This window comes from Strigops habroptila, chromosome 1, assembly GCF_004027225.2.
Source record: "Strigops habroptila isolate Jane chromosome 1, bStrHab1.2.pri, whole genome shotgun sequence".
Classification (NCBI taxonomy): domain Eukaryota; kingdom Metazoa; phylum Chordata; class Aves; order Psittaciformes; family Psittacidae; genus Strigops; species Strigops habroptila.
In genome coordinates, this window is record NC_044277.2 from 62,114,880 (window position 1) to 62,132,916 (window position 18,037).

At 36.3% G+C, this 18,037-nt stretch overlaps 1 protein-coding gene across 3 annotated transcripts in view; it reads left to right on the forward strand.

Moving 5' to 3' along the window:
- INVS (inversin) overlaps window positions 1-18,037 on the forward strand; it is an 84,277-nt gene that overhangs the window by 12,252 nt on the left and 53,988 nt on the right. The window lies entirely within an intron of this gene.

The window sequence follows — 18,037 nt, forward strand, 5'->3', positions numbered from 1 at the left end:
CCCCATAATAAAGAATTTCTTCCTAATATCTAATCTAAATCTTCCCTCTATCAGCTTAAAACCATTTCCCCTTGTCATGTCACTACATGGCCTTATAAAAGTTCCTCTCCAGCTTTCTTATAGGCCCCCTTCTTGTACTGGAAGGCTGCTATAAGGTTTCCCTGGAGCCTTCTCTTCTCCAGGCTGAACAAGCCCAACTCTGTCTGCCTTCATAAGGAGAGGTGCTCCAGCCTTCTGATCATCAGGTCAAGCCATTAACTTCAGAAAATTTAAACAGTTAAACAAGAAGACCCCAAAAGCCCAAACCCACCAGAAAATGATATAAGTTACTTCAGGAATGCACCTGTGAAGGTTGCAATAGGAGTTTCAGAGGACAGTTGTGACTCCATGAACACAGATGTAATCCACTGGGAGCTGAAACAGTGACTGATTGCAACAGAAGTAAAATCATTAACATAATTTGCCAGTGATTTCAAACTGCAGAATTGTTCTGCAGTTTGCAGAATCTACATATGTTACTATGTGGATACAGATCATTTAAGTTGGTAAAACTTAGATTATTGTGAAATGAACATGCTATGGAGACAGATAGGAATACTGGGATTGCAGTTTAACTACAGACATTAATTTTCACTTGTAAGCATTCTGCTAGCAATTGCTTCTAGTCCTAATTTGCAACTTGCTTAAACACCCACATGTGATACTTCTGAACAGAAATGTTTCTACATACCCGAATTACCTGTATATGGTGGGTTTTTTCATTTCTTTTTCATTAAGTCATTCCAGTTTTATATAAAGAAAAATACAGGCCTGCCTCTTTCAGAGTTTCTCACAGAGGATGCTCACTTATTAGCAATCTTTTTACTCTGAGGAAGTAACAGTCTCTATGAATACCCTCAGCATAGCCTTTTGTGTTAATGGGGATAGAAGAAAAAAGTCAATAGTTTTGTTGTTGGATGCTAATAATACGCACTTGAAATAATCTATCAGGATGCTGAACTGTCAAGAGAATATAAGTTTTGGCTTCAGGAAGATTAATACCATGCCAGAGGGAAAATGTGTCTTTCATTATGTAGAAGCATTAAATATTCTGTAGCTTATATTAATTCTTTGCTGACACAGTTATTGATAAATAAGAGTACATCCAGGGTGCAGTTAGGGATTCTGTGCAAAGTAGAAGGGTATATTTTAATGATCTTTAATTGTAATTTTTCTTCAAAAAATGGTTGTTCCTGTATACTTACCAGTAAATGTAAGTGTAAAGAGAGAGGTAAGAAAAGGCAGCTTCTGGCAAGCATAAGACATGGCAGAATATTAGAAACGGAAGGTAGTCTTTAAGATCACTTATTTTATGAAAGCTTGTTCCCAAGTCTTATCTAATGAGTACAGTCAAGGTAGTCCAACAGTCCCAAAACCAGAATGTTATTTTCCCTTTCTTGTCCAAGTAAAAGATGTTTGTATTAAAAGCTTCTGAATAAAACTTGCTTGGGAGCAAGCTTATATGGTTTTCCCTCTGTACCTTTTTCAGGATGTAGTTCCTGGAGCTGTAGTCTCTCAAATGATTCATAAGGCATTGTTTGAACTGCATGAAAGAGCACATGTGCTTCTGCTTCTAACTTTGTTTCCCAGTCTATATAATGAAAATAAATCATGGTGCCTTTCAGAGACTGTGGTGGTCAGTTCCTGTTCTTTATTCCCTAGGCTGCTAACCTTTTGTGATGTTTCCCCTTAAGTGAGAGCTCATACTGAGTAATATTAATTCTGTGCATATAGGTTCATGAAGTGTGAATGAACTTTACATTCATTCTGTCATACTTTCATGCAAACATACAATTTGAGGAAGTGTGAAAAATCTGAACAAACCAAGGTATGAAACAGGAGTGCTGGCTGTCCAGCCGGAAAAGGTGATTTTTTTTTATATGCAGGACTATAGTTTCCTCTGTATTTAATTAAGCCACAGACAATAACCATGATACAAAGGTTTTGTTTACTTTCCTGAACAAAGGATTCTCTCTAGTGAACGCAGCCTGAAGAGGCTCAAGGACAGAAGGCACAGTTCCTCATATGTGATTTGTATGCGTATTACATTACACATACGGATAAACTGATCTAGCTACCAAGGGGTTGTTCCTGCTCATGGCCTTTCCCTGACCCCTTTCACAACTGCGGAGCTGCTCACTGTGTTGACAGAAAATGAACTCTACAAAATAGCAATTCATTTTCTGCCTGTTTAGTAGAAATCCTTATGCTCCCAAATGCTTTTCACTACTGGTTGTGCTGATGCTGCTGTTGATCTATGCTGTAAGTCCTATTGAAATGGTTAAAAATAAGTACAGGAAAAGTTCAGGAAGACAAAACTCACATTGTTATAGAGATCTGATTTGCAATATAGTCCCCTAGAAAGTTGTGCTGTTAGTGCTGAGGAAGAATAATAAAGCAGTCAGAGACTTTGCAGTGCTGGGACTTCCTAAATGAACTCTGACATAATGAAAAATATTCTTAAAACCTTAGGTAAGAATTTAGCAGCATTCCATTTGATTTGAGGGGGGACAAGGGAGGCCTTTTGAAGGTTGTTTTGTGTGTGATGAAAGCAGCTGTGGCTTTCTTTCAGGTTGTTGTATGTCTCAAATTCTGCTTCAGACTGTTCCTTAGATTTCATTAATACTTCTATTTGGCTCTGCATTAACATGTTTTGATCAGTGAGCAAAATATTAAAGTAGGGAAAGGTGAGCTTGAAATCAAAATATTGGTCTCCTCTTGTGAAACTCAGCAGTCCAGCGTAGCTCCAGAGCATCTTAAATTTCACTATTTCTCCCCTGAAATGTACAAGGTGGCTTGGAATAAGATCATACACAAAAAATACTACAAGATAGAAGCATCTTGTGGAGACCAGTGTTAGGTAAGCTTTTTTACATGCAGCTAGAGAGAGAAATGATAGGTCTGAAAAGGTTCTGGGAAACCAAGCAACATTAGATATTATGAGAATGAGCACAACACTGACATATATTTTTTGACTTCAGAAATTCCAAATCTTGGTTCATTAGTTCATCACAGATGTCAAGGAGAGGGACGGCTTTCCAAGTCAATTACAGTAGATGTTACAGAGCAGCGTCCTTGAAACAGCCTGACAACAGTTTTGTTGGCATGGAGAGCTTGATTTGGGCACTACTTTGCAAGACCAACATGTGATTCTCATATTTTCAGGCAGTACATTTTCAGCTTACACACTTTGTCATGCCTTGTAATGAAGCGAGAACATGCACACTGTTGCTCATTAAGTGTTAAGTCACCATAGTCATTTGGTATCCAGCAGTCATCCGTCTCTACTGTCAAACTGTGGGTTAAAATCCAGCCAGTTCTTTTGGCTGCAGAAGGTAAAACTGTGGGAATACTGTTCTGCAAGTCAGATTTTGGTTCACAGCAAATACTAAGGCATCTGAATCTTATTTCTCAGTGGTTTTATGTTAGTATGAAATCACATTTTAAAACAAGGTTATGCAAAAATTTACATGCCAAAGTAGTTCTTTTGACTTCAAGTTCAAGATGAGAATTTCTGAGTAGCTAAAGATCAGACTCTGTCTCTATACAGACTGCACTAGTAATATCAATGTCTATACAGTCTGGCACATGTAAAAGTGACTTTTATATTATTTTAGTAACTACTGGTCACTAAGCTTACTTACTGTAATAAAACATGTTTGAATATATTGTTTGCAAATTGTGGCTACCTCCCTGAATATAGCTACTTCCCAGCAGTCATTTTGAACATCAAAGGAATTATAGCATGGCATCAAAAATCAGTGTTTGTTATTGTCTTTGGGCAGGATTGGATTGAGAAAGAAAACAAATAAAGCTGGCTGAGGCACTAAAATGCAATGCTATAAATATTTGACAGGTTTTCTCTATAGCCTGCTGTAGACAGAATGCTTCTATCTACTTCCAAAACACTTTTTTTCCCCCATTTAGAATAGTAGAAGCAAAAGCTGAAGGTGGATGAGGGGGGTGTAATAAGAAGTTTTGCAGCAGGAACTATTGCAGGAGTATTTAGACAAATACTACGTAGCAGAGTATATTTGTGTGGAAGAGGATGGACTAAGTGTAGTGCCTTCTCTTTTACATGCAGCTGACTTGGTGATCTGCAGTTGCCTAGGGCAGTCGACGACTAGCAGCCATCATTGTAGCTTCCATATTTTGAGGGATTTTGTTTTAATTGTGAGGTTTGAAAACCTAAGTAGAACAAAGAATAAATGCATCAAAGATGTATTTGTATGTGTATGTGAAGATCAATGGATTAGCTCTTGCTATGTGTAAAGGATGTTGAGGTATGATTCTGAGGGAGGCACATCTGGAACACAACTTGGAAAACATAGTGCTATATCATTTCCTGTGAGAGTGGAAAAGATTCACTCGTGTCAAGAATAGTGATCATAAACCAAATATTATAAATAAGTCTTGCAGAAGAAAACTTAGGAATAATAATAGGGGAGACAACTCATTGGGTTAATAAGTTGAATACTTATACAAATACGTTTACAGATTTTACTGATATGATTAGACATTAAGAATAATAATTTTTCTTCACTACTTGGCACCAGCTAGTTCTCTAGTATGACGTTGGGGTTTTAGCCACCATTAAAGATTAAAAAGAAAAAAAAGCTCTTAAAATAATAAAAGTTGAGAAAAGCCCAAATGAGAATATATTGATTGACCTAGGTAAAGCCAAATTGGGATAATGATATGTATTCCGTTCCTCTGTAAACAAGGTATGTGTTAAAAAGAAAGATAATCTGCTAAATAAGCAGCAGTGAGTATAACCTAGGATAAGGAGGAGGTTTACAATATAAACGATAAGGGGATTTTCAATGCTGGAAAACCTGAACAGCTCCCAAGAGCACTGTGGACTCGCTGGCGCAGAAATGTCTTTGTGTGAGTTAAAAGTTGGAGTGAGTTTGGAACAAGTTTACTCAGTTCTCTGTGGTGCAGAGGGTTGGGCCAGATGTGCCACTGGAGGACTCTTTCAGCACAGGTGCTTCTGTGGGGGCTCAGGGTTAGGAGTTCTGAACTAGTCTCACTTTGGGAAGAACAGAATTGTATTAAGAATGGTGTTTTATCACGGTAAACGAAAGTACATCTGCTAGATGGTGTGCTACCTTATTTGAAAATTACAATACATATCTCCTCTTTGCAATGATTTATTATATTTAGAGTACATTTTAGAGCAGTATGGTAATAATTTAAATTTATTTGTAGAAATATTATATACAATTTCAATTTTGTTTTTATACGGTTTGCTTGAGTTTTGTGAGACCCAACTTACCTAAATGCCCTGTAAATTCTTTGGGCAGTGGTAATCCTAAGAGATCTGTTTGCCAAACTGTTAATTTAAACATCTGTATTTTCTGATAATACTGTACTGAAATGCTCATCTTTTAAAGAGTTTAATCATCTGTGTGTGATTGAAAGGATTAATAAATACATGTTCATCCCCAAGAGTATTTTGTAAACCTGAGAAGTTGAAACAGTCTGAGGACAAATACTGCACAATTTGATAATTAATATTTTTATTGAATGTATCTTTTTATAGTGTTTAGATTTTTATTTTTTTTAATAGTATTGTGTTGTACTTGCATGTAGTTTCCTATATCTGTATGAACTAGATGTTACGCAGGAAAATTTTCGTGAGTTAAACTGTAGATTTTCCCAAAGTAGAGTATCAGATATTCATGTCTTACATCTTCTTTAACTAAAGAAGCTTTTAGTTAAGTTTTAATGTAATCTGATTTAATATTATTTTATTGTTTGTAAGTAATTTCAGAACTGTAGGAATGCCTCGCTGCGAAATACATTCTTCTTGGCATAGTTGAGAAATCAACTGATTTATTATGGCAGGGTAGCGCTAACTACTTCTTAACTGTTTCAAGAACTTGTGTAATTTTTTCTCATATTATTCTTGTGATTCCGTGATCTTAACAACGTTCACGTGATTGTGGTGTTTTATTTTGTTGGGGTTTTTTTTTACATTCTCTTCCTGTTGCTTGCATTAAACAGCCTCAGTTCAGGGATAGTGCCTCTGCTCTCACTGTTAATGTTTTTGGATAGTACCACTGTTAATATATGTTATTGCTGCTTTTCACTTTGCCTTAAAGTGATGTGACTTGGGAGGTCTGTGTTACTAGATTCTGCATATTGTCCTAGAAAGAGACTTTTTCTTGAGAAACAATTGAAGAAAATTTTTAATGATAAATTCAAATGCTGTAGTCCTGGTTTATATCTAAACTAAAAAGAAAGGACAATTTCATAGATATTAAATGGAATAACAACCATAACATTTCTCCGTCATGTAGCTGGTATTAGGATTCCTTTTGTAATGATGCAGATCCTTGCGTGATAAGAACGCTTCCCAGTTCAAGCTTGGTTTTCTGGGGTTAATTTTCTCGGAGTTTCTGCCCGGGCTTGAGAAGAGCTCTGTACAAAGGGAGTCAGTACAGCCTAGCGGAGAGCAGAGTCATGAGCATTTGCATCTCTGGAATGTTTTTATTGACAAACGGTAGTCTGCTATTGACATTTGTGTCCCTTGATGATACTTCTATCCTAGCTTATCTTTGCTGGTCAAATGCCTTAATTGTTCTGGCCTTTAATTCAGTCAAAGTTGGAGCACGAGTGGAAGAGAAAAGGGAAGAAACAGGTCTAACAGAGCATCAAGCTTGAGCTGTGAAACTGCTGGCAACGATCAACCTGTCATAATGTTATGATTTGTTCATTTTTATACCATTTATTAGCCTTTACTTGTTGTGCCATTTGGCCTCCAGGGCAGATAAAGTGCTGTCTAATTTGGTAGGTTTGCTTCTGTCAGAGTGGCCTCCACAGAGAAGGTGTTAGCTGTAGTGACAAATAATCAATAGCTGTCGTTGTCATGAGGAACGTGAGTAGTTGGGCCTTTCATCTGGAGGATTAGAGGTCTAATTGGATTGAGAATAGGGAGGGTGAGCTGTTGGGTAACCCTGTCAGCTATGTTAAGCTGTCAAATGTCAGCCTTACTGAAAGGAAGAAGGGATGGTTAGCTTTCAGAAGCAAGGAAGAAGACATATGAAAGCTTTTTAAAAAGTAATAGATAGAAAAGTAGAATAGGCTAATGTATGCTTTAACCCCCTCTTGTTTAATTATATATCTCTCCAGTTAATGAGGATGTGTGGCGTGCGCTTTCTCTGTATCTCGCTCGCTCTTTCTCACACACACACACAGAGACAGACAGACTTTGTGTGAAACAGATTTGGCATCATGATACCAAATCACACTGGTTCTATGTTATGAGAAAAAGCCAGTTAACTACTCAGATGGGGAATAGGAATGCAAAAGATTATGACATAGGAGAGGAAAAATATCCACCAATGGAGGGAATCACTTAGCAGAAGCTATAAAGAAACTATTTTATTTTAATATTTCATTGTAAAGATTTAGCAGTCTGATAGTACCAGTGTTTTCTGAAATATAGGCAGTTATTTCAGTGTTACTGTAAGTAGAATAAGTACTATGATCCAGTCCTGCATTGCACTGTAAAATTGTCAGATGAATTTTGTCTATATTTTCTTACTGTTGCTTTTGATCCTTTGCTCTCTGCCTGTTTTGTGGAAAAAGATTTGTGTTGTTCTAAAGAAGTTAAATCCAATAAAAGAGCCATTATGCTAGTAGTACAAATAATTATTTCAGATTAATGTCTCAGAAGGTTTACAGTACTAATATTTACCTTACTAGAATAAATAATAGGACTAGATTTTCAAGGAGGATTTGTTTGTTTATAAGATTACTAAAATAGTGGGGTGTTTATTTGTCATCTTATTTTGTCACTCTTTTAAAAGCAAGTCTTAGCTGTAACCATACCTGTATCTCTTTTCTTTAGGTAACACATTTCCCTGAGATCTGTAGTACTTGGCCAAAGTTACCAATATAACTGGCCACCTTTACTAGTGCTCCTGCAACACCTTTTTTCTCAAGGTGCATCAGCAACTGCTGATGACCTTGAAATAGTAAAATTTTGAGGGGGCAAAGGCCCTTTATATTGGCTAATTAAACAAAAGAATTTTTTTTATTTTTCTTATTTTTATAGGCTTGTAGATTTTTTTTAAATCTCATAGATGATTTTCTTCAGGGTTCGATCAGTTATTCTAAACTAGTGGGTGTTTCCATTTGGATCGATTCCCCTGCTGCTCCCCTCCCTTCTGCACCACTTGATGGCCATTTGGACTCATGACATTGTATTTACTGGTGGTCTGCTGTAAATACTAGCAAACCCATCCTTATTCTCACATTTATCTTTGTAGGTTAGTACAATGGTGAAAGTATTTCAGAAGCAGCAACCTTGAACGGATTGTCTGTTACCATGTTTCAATGGCTTAAGTGTCAGAAAGGACAACCCTTTTCACCTTTGAGATTGGCTGCCATGTTCTCAAAGACCCATCTTTGTCTGAGTCTGATTTATGGGCTTTGAATAATTTTTGCTTTTGCAATTAGTTATTCTGACAGGTATTGTACCTCTGTCATTTCTTTTCTTATAATCCAGTTCTCCTGCCTCATCTTTCTGTCTCTGTTTTGTTTCATTGCTTCCCTAATTCTGACTTTATGATCTTCATGTTTATTTTTGAGTCTGTATAATCTGATTTAATCAATTTAACCTTCTAATGCGAGCTATAGGAAGGACAGATGAAGAACTGTTATCATACTAGTGCTTCTTTTGAGCAGTCTTGATCTCAAGCATTTGAAATTTCATTAAAAATGATGTCTCCAACTGCAGTGATTTTCTAAAAGATTTTGAAAATATGAATCAAGTGTAAGCCTTGGTGGCAGAACATGGAGAGACTCTGCTTGTGTTGTCTTTCTCAGTGAAAAGGAACTAATTCTGCATAGCATATGGAATGATATCTTAAATATCTGTACAGCCAGCTGGTAGAATTACTTTATTTTCATCTATCAAATTCACGCTCGTATTTTGTGAGTAAAATTTGGAAGAGCTTCTGGGCTGATGACTTACCCATTGTTACTTTTTCTGATCTTTTCTAAATTCTCTTCCATAGCAATAATTTTTCAGGCTATTGTCAATTAATAAAACAATTCGTATTAGTTTATGAAGAATATCGGTTAACAAGGATGAGAAGGTAAAGTGATCCTGTCCTAAAAAAAAGATCTTAACTGAGGACTTAAAACTAAAAAATAGTATTGGTATATAACTTCAACTCAGAGATTTTGTTGGGAAGATGGATTAGAACTGAACAAGATGCAGACATGCAGGACAGTCAGGCAAAATTTTGCCCAGCAAAGGCAAGTGCTTTGTGTGGGCATGAGCAGTGATTTTTCTACAGAACATTATTTCATGTTGCTTGATGTTTGGCTGTTTTAAGTTGACATAATTATCCTGGTTTTCAACTGCTAGCTCTCTTGTACATACTGTTGTCAAACGGCTGTCCCTTCTCTCTTATTTTGCTTTATTCAAAGGAGAGGTGAAATTTTCTGCAGCATTTGAACTTAAAAATAATGGTTGCATCTTAAAAATGGGATTCTTTTTAAATATGGTACTTGCTATACTTGGAGTGCTATGGTTCAGATATGAATAGATTTAATTTTGTTTCACTTATTGCTGTTCCTTTAGCATGTTTAGCATTGTGGCATCCCTCCATACACAAGAGACTTGCCCAGCTCTTCTCCAGGGACACTGATGTCTGCTGCCAAGTCTATACCTTAAAAATACCTTTACAGGCAGACATCTCCCTGCTTGAGTGTCCTTTCTAAAACATCATTCTTGCATTAATTGCCCCTCTGCAGCTGACCTCACGACTGATCTTCAGTGGTTACAAGATGGAATATTGTTGTTGGGACTGAGAAACTGCTTAATTGTTTGTGCCCAGATTTGGCACTGACAAATTAAAAAAGGACTGTCACTGGTATTACCTGATCAGCTTATGTTAGTTCAGCTTTGTGAGCTGTTTGGTGATTTTTGTTTGAATGAGGGGACTTGCCTCAGGTATTCTTTTGTAAAAAGTGAAGGTATTTGTTTTCACTGATTATAAATGTTACTCTAATTTTAAGTGAATTAGTTTTGCGTTAAATGTTTCCACATGCACTTCAATAAATATAGTACCAGCAATAGATCATTTTGAAACAGGACACCTTTCTGCTGAATTCTCCAGGAATCTTCTATCAGGTGTCTGACACATCCTTAATCTGATGCTCAGGCTTGTCATTTGAATCAATAGTATACTAGATAGGATGTCTTCAGCATGCAAGGCTATTGCTATAGAAGGTATTTGAAAAATAAATTCAGATCTCGTGGCCAGCCACAAACTCCAGGAGCACTAATCTTTCATTTGTCTCTCTCTTTGTCTGTAAACACTTGGTTAAATTGTTGATTAAAGAGAATTAGGTGAATCACCTCAAGTCAAAATAGATATGTATAAACTAAATAAGCAAATTCTGTTGTTTGCAGGAAAGCAACAGCCAGTGTCAGCATTTCATAAAATAAAAAAATAATTTAATTAATTTATTAAAATTAACACCTTTTTTTTTGTTTCTTTTAGAGAAGTTTGGAACCCTTTGTTACTTTTTTTTTTTTTATTTTTATTAATGAAGAACAAAGAATTAGTAAAGAATGCTACCAATTTTTTATTAATAAGGAATGATTTCTACTGAAATACTAAATGATTTATGTTATTAATATCATCTGTATATGTTCAGCCTTATGATGGAAACATTTAGACATAAACGTGTGTATATATACATAGGACATGCTTTTTCAGTGTTCTGTTAGTACAGTATAGATTTGGGAAGACTTTAAGAAACACCAAGCCTGAATTGTAATTTTAACTGCCTATAGTCTGAACAAAGAGAAATAAATCTACTACTTTTATTATTGCTAGGATGTAGTTTAAGTAGCTTACTAAAGGCTTTGTTTTATTTACCAGTGCTGTGAATAAATTCCAACTTCATTTTAAATCTGAAACATCACCATAGTGTCTATAGAAGCTGTAAAATATTGCAGTGTATAAAAGTAGCTTCAAGTGTCTCAATTATTATTTAAAGTAAGGGTAAACTTACCTTTTTGGTAGGTTATTTTCGTTATGGGTTGTCTGTCTAGTTCTGTAATAGTTCTGGAAACTTCACTGTGGCTGGAGAACTTTTCTGATAAAACAATTTGGTGTGTAGTTTTGTAATTATTTCACGCAGTCGTTTGTTATAGGACTTAAGATGTTTGAAATATAGTTAAATCATAGAATCAACTAGGTTGGAAAAGGTCTTTAAGATCATCAAGTCCAACCCTTACCCCAGCACCGCCAAGTCCACTGCTAAACCATGTCACTAAAGGCCTCATCTACACAGTTTTTGAACACTTCCAGGGATGGTGATTCCACCACTGCAATTAAAAGATGGATTTATTTTCAGGTAAAACAGCAGCTAAAATCAGAACAAAAAATTCTGGGAAGGTTTGCTCAAAAATGAATATGCATGCGAAGTTTTCATTTGGAAAGCATTGTTGCTTCCAGCAGTCTGTAAGGACATTGCATGCACAAGCACTTAGAGGGATGCAATTAAGAAGTACAAGGCAATAGTGGTAAGAGTACTGGTCAGAGTACTGCCAAAACCTTTCAAATCACAGTGCTTTTTGAAATACATTTTTTTAAAAACTTGGTATTTTATTATTGTTGAAGAGGTGAGCAGTGATCCTGTAAATATGAATGATGTGTCTCAGGTTTTGTCGTAAATCCCCAAAGATTGTGTGCTGTGGGTACTTCTGCATGAATGGCTTCAAAAGGACACTACAGGAAAACAAGTTCAGTAACAGTAGAAGAGATCAACTGGAAATGAGAATGCTAATTGCATTTTCATCCTTGAAGTGTTTTTTTTTATATAAAAGCCATTAATTTCTAGAGGTAGACTATAAAATTTAGAGCTAAAGAGCTGAGAACACTACACAGAAACAGCATGTACAGACCATGAATAAATGAGGCCAAAGACTGAAAGATACAAACACCTATTTTCCTTCAACTTATGCTGGGAAACAGTTTTACCTTGGCTTTTACAGCACTGGTTAGTTGTTTTCTCTATTGTATCCTTTGACTGCGTGCCAGTTGATAGTTCTGTCTATTCCTATGGAAACCTGAATACTAAGCCAATCTTGCAAGAGGCTTTAAGGAAAAGTGATCCAAGTTCAGACACCGCCTTGCTTTCAGTCAAAATGTCTGATAGTCAGAACTGACCTCAAGTTGTACTGATGTTCTTGGCTGATGTATTGCCTAAGCAGCTTTGTCAGACAGATGAGCACGTTCAGTAGTAAGGTTTGGTAAATAAGGTCTCTATTCAGCTGTCTGAGCGTTTCTCTCCAGTTGAGTGTTTTACTTTTGAGTCTAGGATGCTGCTAACAAAGTTGCTAAAAGGGTACTTTGTAAGATTAAACCCAATGTCAAAATCAGTGATGTTTTTGCCATGGTTGACTTGAAAGGATTAGCAAAACGTCACACATTTAGATCCACCAGTGGTTTGTTAGAAGACATGGCATCATCCTTGTCCACACAGAGGTAATAAATGGCTTAGAGATTTTTTTTTCCAAAGCTATTGTTCAGTGGATGACTGCAAAGGGTTATGTTTAAAGCAATAATCCTGAAGATTTTCTTTTACTTACTTGTATTTTTCAGTTAAATTTTTAATCAAGGAGTTAACTGCTTAGTTTTGCTCAAATTAAAACTACTTAAATACTTTATTTCAAGTTTTCTTGAATTAAACTAGTCCAGCTGTGACTGAAGTTGTTCTAGAGTTAGAAGAAATACTGGTCTGAAGAAATACTGGTCTAACTCACTATAATTACTTTAACACGGGATACCAACCTCCCCAAAGGTTGAGGGGAGTATTTTATAAGTGCTCAGTTTGCTCCCTCAAAACCTACTAAAACTGGCAGGTGTTGGTGAAATTAAGTCATTCATAAGCTCCATGTCATTCCAAGTTGTTTCTAATGTTCCAAGAGCATGCTGCTTCTCAAAGGGATGCTAACAGATGAAACAACCCCTAAAGAAACCACATGCACAGGCTTTTCTTTTTTTTTTTACCTTGCCAAACTTATGAAAATTCTTGGATTTTGATCATTTGTAGCCGAGTTGATCTGTGGGGTGAAACATCCTCTCTTCAGCATCTACTTGCTGCAAAAAGAGAGAGAGTGTATGTTCATGTAGGCAGTAAGATTATTTTAAGATTGAGTAGGTCAAAGACAGCAGTTTCTACTCTATGAACATAAGCAGGTTAAAGTCAGTCACCATTTTTGTTTTAAAGGGAAAGCTCATGGATATGTTTATCTTTTGAAGGCTTAGCTAGCAATTAAGGAGTTCAAGTTTTTTGACTTTCACTGCTTCTTGAAAGCATCTGACAGCAAAGAGCTGTTCTCAACTTCAGCAGTAGCATCTCTGCTAATCCGTTGGCAAAGCGTGCCGATGTAGTGCAAAGTGACTGCATGGGTTTTAAGCTAAAATCTAAATGACTTTCATGTTGTTCATATTTTACCTCAGTCAGTGTCTGAGTGCACGGTACAATTTCTTCTTTATCATTTATGGATTTATGCTGACTTTAGAAACTCGTATGTCATGTCTAAAAATTTTGTGTTTTGGACATGAGCAACGCTAAATTTTAACTCCAATTTTTAACAAGTCCTGGGTTTAAAAGGTTTGATATCTAATTTGACTGTTAAAAAATTATAGCAATCTATTTAACTTTTTTTGTTATCTTAGAATAAGAGCTAGTTTATTTGGAGCAGAATGTGCTTCTCTGGGAAAGGAGATCAGTGGCCTAGTATGCTAGATTTCCATGCATCTTTCCAGTTCTAATTCAGCCCCACACTGGGTCTAAACTAAAGGAACAGTGTACATGAGTAAATATATAGGTAATAACCTATGATACAGTTTGGTTTTTTGCTCTCAAACTGTTGTTATGTATCCAGCTAAACTTTCTTAAGTATTTTTTATGACTTTAAAAAGGAAAATTGAAACACGAATAATAAAGACAGTGTAAGTATAATCACTGCCTGTACTACAGTTGGTGTAGCACTAGAAAAGCAGACCTGTTTTATCTTTGCAATTAATTCAATTCTAATAATTTTGTGGTGTCCTATTTGGGAAAGAGTAAAATTAATTGAATTATATATTGTATTCCTCTGAAGAGGAGTTATTGATTGTTAAATAGTCTCTCTTTTCACAAAAGAATACTGAGAAAATGGTACTAAAACGTTTTACATAAGTGGTGCTTAATTAATAATGAATATATTTCAAAAATCAAATTTTAATAAGTTAGTAAATTATTAAACTGTGGTGGGATGAATAATTATCAGATCTCTGAAGTCCCTACTGTCATGGATGGTGGACTTGCTGCACTGTTACTCCGTCTCTGTTGTCTTCAAATATACCTCTTTAAACAGACTGACCTTCACGCTTCTGATTTTTGTGGGGGCTTTTATTTTACCATTTGCTTGAAGTCTTCTCTGCACTTGCTGACCAGGCTTAGTTACTGCAGTTCTCTCTGTTAGGGCCTGTGGTGAGTGTTTAATGCCTGATTTTGATAAATCTCATCTTAATAGTACAGAAACAGCAAGGGACAAGGTGCAAGAGTTTTAATCAATAAAACATTCTTTGGGAATTGCGACGTTGAATTTGGCGTATTCAATAACAGTTTTTAATACCAGTAAATAATGTTTTAAATAGGAAGAAAGCAAGCTGAGAGAAGTAGCCTGTTTGACCTCAGTAGCATACAAAAATTTAAAATTAGATTCTAAGGTATAAATATGTAAAATGAGATAGAATATTGGGTAAAAATTCAGCATGCTGTCAACAGTAGGTTCTTCAAGACTAACTGGGTATTTTTCTAGCTGATTTTCTAGCAATAAATTCAATAGATTGTATTTCTAAGCCTGTAATGAAATATTTATTGTAGTGCTAGATGGAAAATTGCAAGTTAAATGGGAAATTAGGACACAAAATGATAATGAACTGAAAACAAATACAGTGAAAATTTGAACCGTAAGATCAGGAGGAGTATATTAGAGTTCCTCACAGTTGCACTTGAATCTAGTATTAGTCAATATTTTTCATTAACAAAATCAAATATAAAAACAAAATAAAAATACTTTTTCTAAGGATACTACAGAGTGACACAAGATTAAGTGTAATTGTAAGTCAGTAGTCAGGATTCATACCAGAAGTATGAGAATACTGAAAGTAATTGAAGTGGTTGGAAATACGATAGTCAAAAAAGAGGGGTGGGAGGAAACAGTTTATGCTTATATGGATTATGAATTTGTTAATTGAAAATTACTGAGAAGGACATCAGTGTGCTACCTGATCAGAAAATGCACGTAATTGCTGACAGAAATGCAGGTTTTGGTATATCGGACATATCTTCACATGGACAAGATGTTTGCACTAGCAATAGACAAGTATCATTGCCATTCAGTAGATTGCTTAGTGGGACCTCTTCTGGTACTCTCTGTAATCTCTGCTTGCTTGTGTTCAAAGCAAGTGAGTTCAAACTACAATGACTGCAGAGACCTGATGATATTCTGGGGGTTCATAGGGTTTATCCTTTGTTATTGAAATAAAAAGACCAATGCTTGTTTAGGTTTTAAAACCTGCACTATACTTTCATGGGTGAAAAGAATGAAGTGTATGGGTGTCTTAAAACAACAACCAAAACCTAAAAACCCAGACCAAAACTGAAAAAAAATGGATAGGAAAAAATCCAAAACACCATAATTCCACTTAAATGAAATTGCTATGAATTTTTTGAAAAGGATTAGATGTCCTTACTCCCTGTGGTGCTGGAGGCTCAACCAACCTGATCGTCTTCTGGCTGGATTGATGAGAGGAGAGAGGAGAGAGGTAGACAACAGTGTATGTTGTCTACCTGATCTTAATCAAGGCTTACAACACTGTCTCCCATGACATCCTTATAGACATGCTCAGGAAGTGCGTGCTGGACAAGTGGATGGTGAGGTGGTTTGAGAACTGGCTGAATTGCAGGTCTTGGAGGGTTGTGGTCAGTGGCACAGAGTCTGGTTGGAGACTAGCAGTGTCCTCCCTAGTTAGTCTCTGTAACTAATGGTGTCCCCAGGACAAGAGACAATGGGTATAAACTAAAACAGAGGAAGTTCCACCTGAACATGAGGAAGAACTACTTTACTGTGAAGGTCACTGAGCATTGGAATAATTGCCCAGAGAGGCTGTGGAGTGTCCTTCCCTGGAGATACTCAAGAGCTGTATGGACACAATCCTGAGCAATGTGCTCTAGGTGACCCTGCTTGAGCAGGGAGATTGGACGAGATGACCTCCAGTGGTCCCTTCTAACCTCAAACATTCTGTGATTCTGTGATTTGATTTCGTAACCTAGAGAGTCAGTTTTAACCTTCAGTTCTAGTTTGTGGTTTATCTGTAAATATTTCTAAGACTTTCTTTTCTGCTGGAAGTATATGCCCTGACTATGTCCAGTGCTTCTGATTGTTGGCATTGAAGAGCCCTTAAAAACCACCTCTTTTATAAGGATCACTTATAAATTGCTTTATGTTCTTTTGGTCTGTTTGTTCCCAGTACTGGGAAAGTAGGTATGTAAATTTGAATTGTAGCCAGAGTAGCATCTTCACGGTTTAACAGCTTGGTCTTCTTTCTAATAACCCCTGCTGTGTATACTGGGAGGTTATATAGAGATGCTGGGCTGCCTTTTTCCTAGTGCTTTAGCAACCCTTGCACTCAACTAAATCTTCACAAGCCTGTTGTAGGTATTCTGGAAACTAAGTGTAGCTGTGCTGTAACAGTCAGTAGTCAGTTTATGTGCACTACATTATAAATTATTACAAATCAGTCTTTCAAGTCATGTTAAATATTTCACATGGATTAAAATTGCTATGCCTCTTGAAAATGTGGTCTCGGCAATGAATAGGGAAGTAAGCAGTTTTTTCTATGTTTTGCCTCCTTTTAGCCAGCTGATGACGAGGTGTTGAAAGCCTATCAATGGCTGTGCTTTTGATGCTTGGAGAGGTGCGCATATTCCTCTGATGCTTACCCTTATCTTGTGCAGCTCGGTTTCTCGCTTTATAAAATGGTGTTATATTTATCTACATATGTAGTATGTTTTTCAAAACCAAAGATGAGAAGTGCAGCCTCAGAGGTATATCCACACTACAGGATAGAGGAGGAGTGGTTAGTCAGAGCGTAGAAGCACATGGTTATATAATGACCAAGTTACCTCACCAAGAAATACTGGGATGAGAAAGAAAATAGACTTTCACAGAGCTCTGTTGTACCTCAGCAGAATGTTTCTAGAACCCAGGTTAACTTTTCGAAATAAGCTCTGAAATATATAAACATTTGGTATGCAAAATACTTAAGTGTCATTCATCATCATGTGCCCAGGAGAATTTTATTTGGGATTCTGCAAAATCTTCATGATTGTTCGTGCGTAATAAATGTCAGTCTGGACTACAGAGAAACTGATATGCTGTCATTCACTTAGGATTTGGATGAAATAGTTCCATTCCCCACCTCGTTCAATACTTCCCACTTCTTCTAAAACCACAGCTGGTACAGGAGAGGGGTACCAATTTACTTGTGCTTTAGCCATATATAATGGAAGTAATATAAGGAGAAAGAATATTAACAGATTAAGAGGGCTGGTTCCTGTTCTATTAAGAAGTGTACTTGTCTACCGTCTTTTGGTGTTATCTGTAGTTTGAAAAAGTGTTAGGACCTTTATCTATTTAATAACTATCCAGGAGACATATGTGATGAAACTTAGTTTCAATATATGCACACTTGGTGTTAAGATGATAATGACTCCTCCATTTCAGATGGCATTTTATTTTACATAACCACAGTCAGTAGTCCAGGTTTTTACATTTCTGTATTTTATATGATGCTACTTTAAATGTCCCCATTGCTGTTACACTTTGACTTTCAGTTCACAGAAAGAAAATTTTATACATTTTACAGGAACTGTACTCTGTTTCTTTTCAGTTCGGTATCAGAAA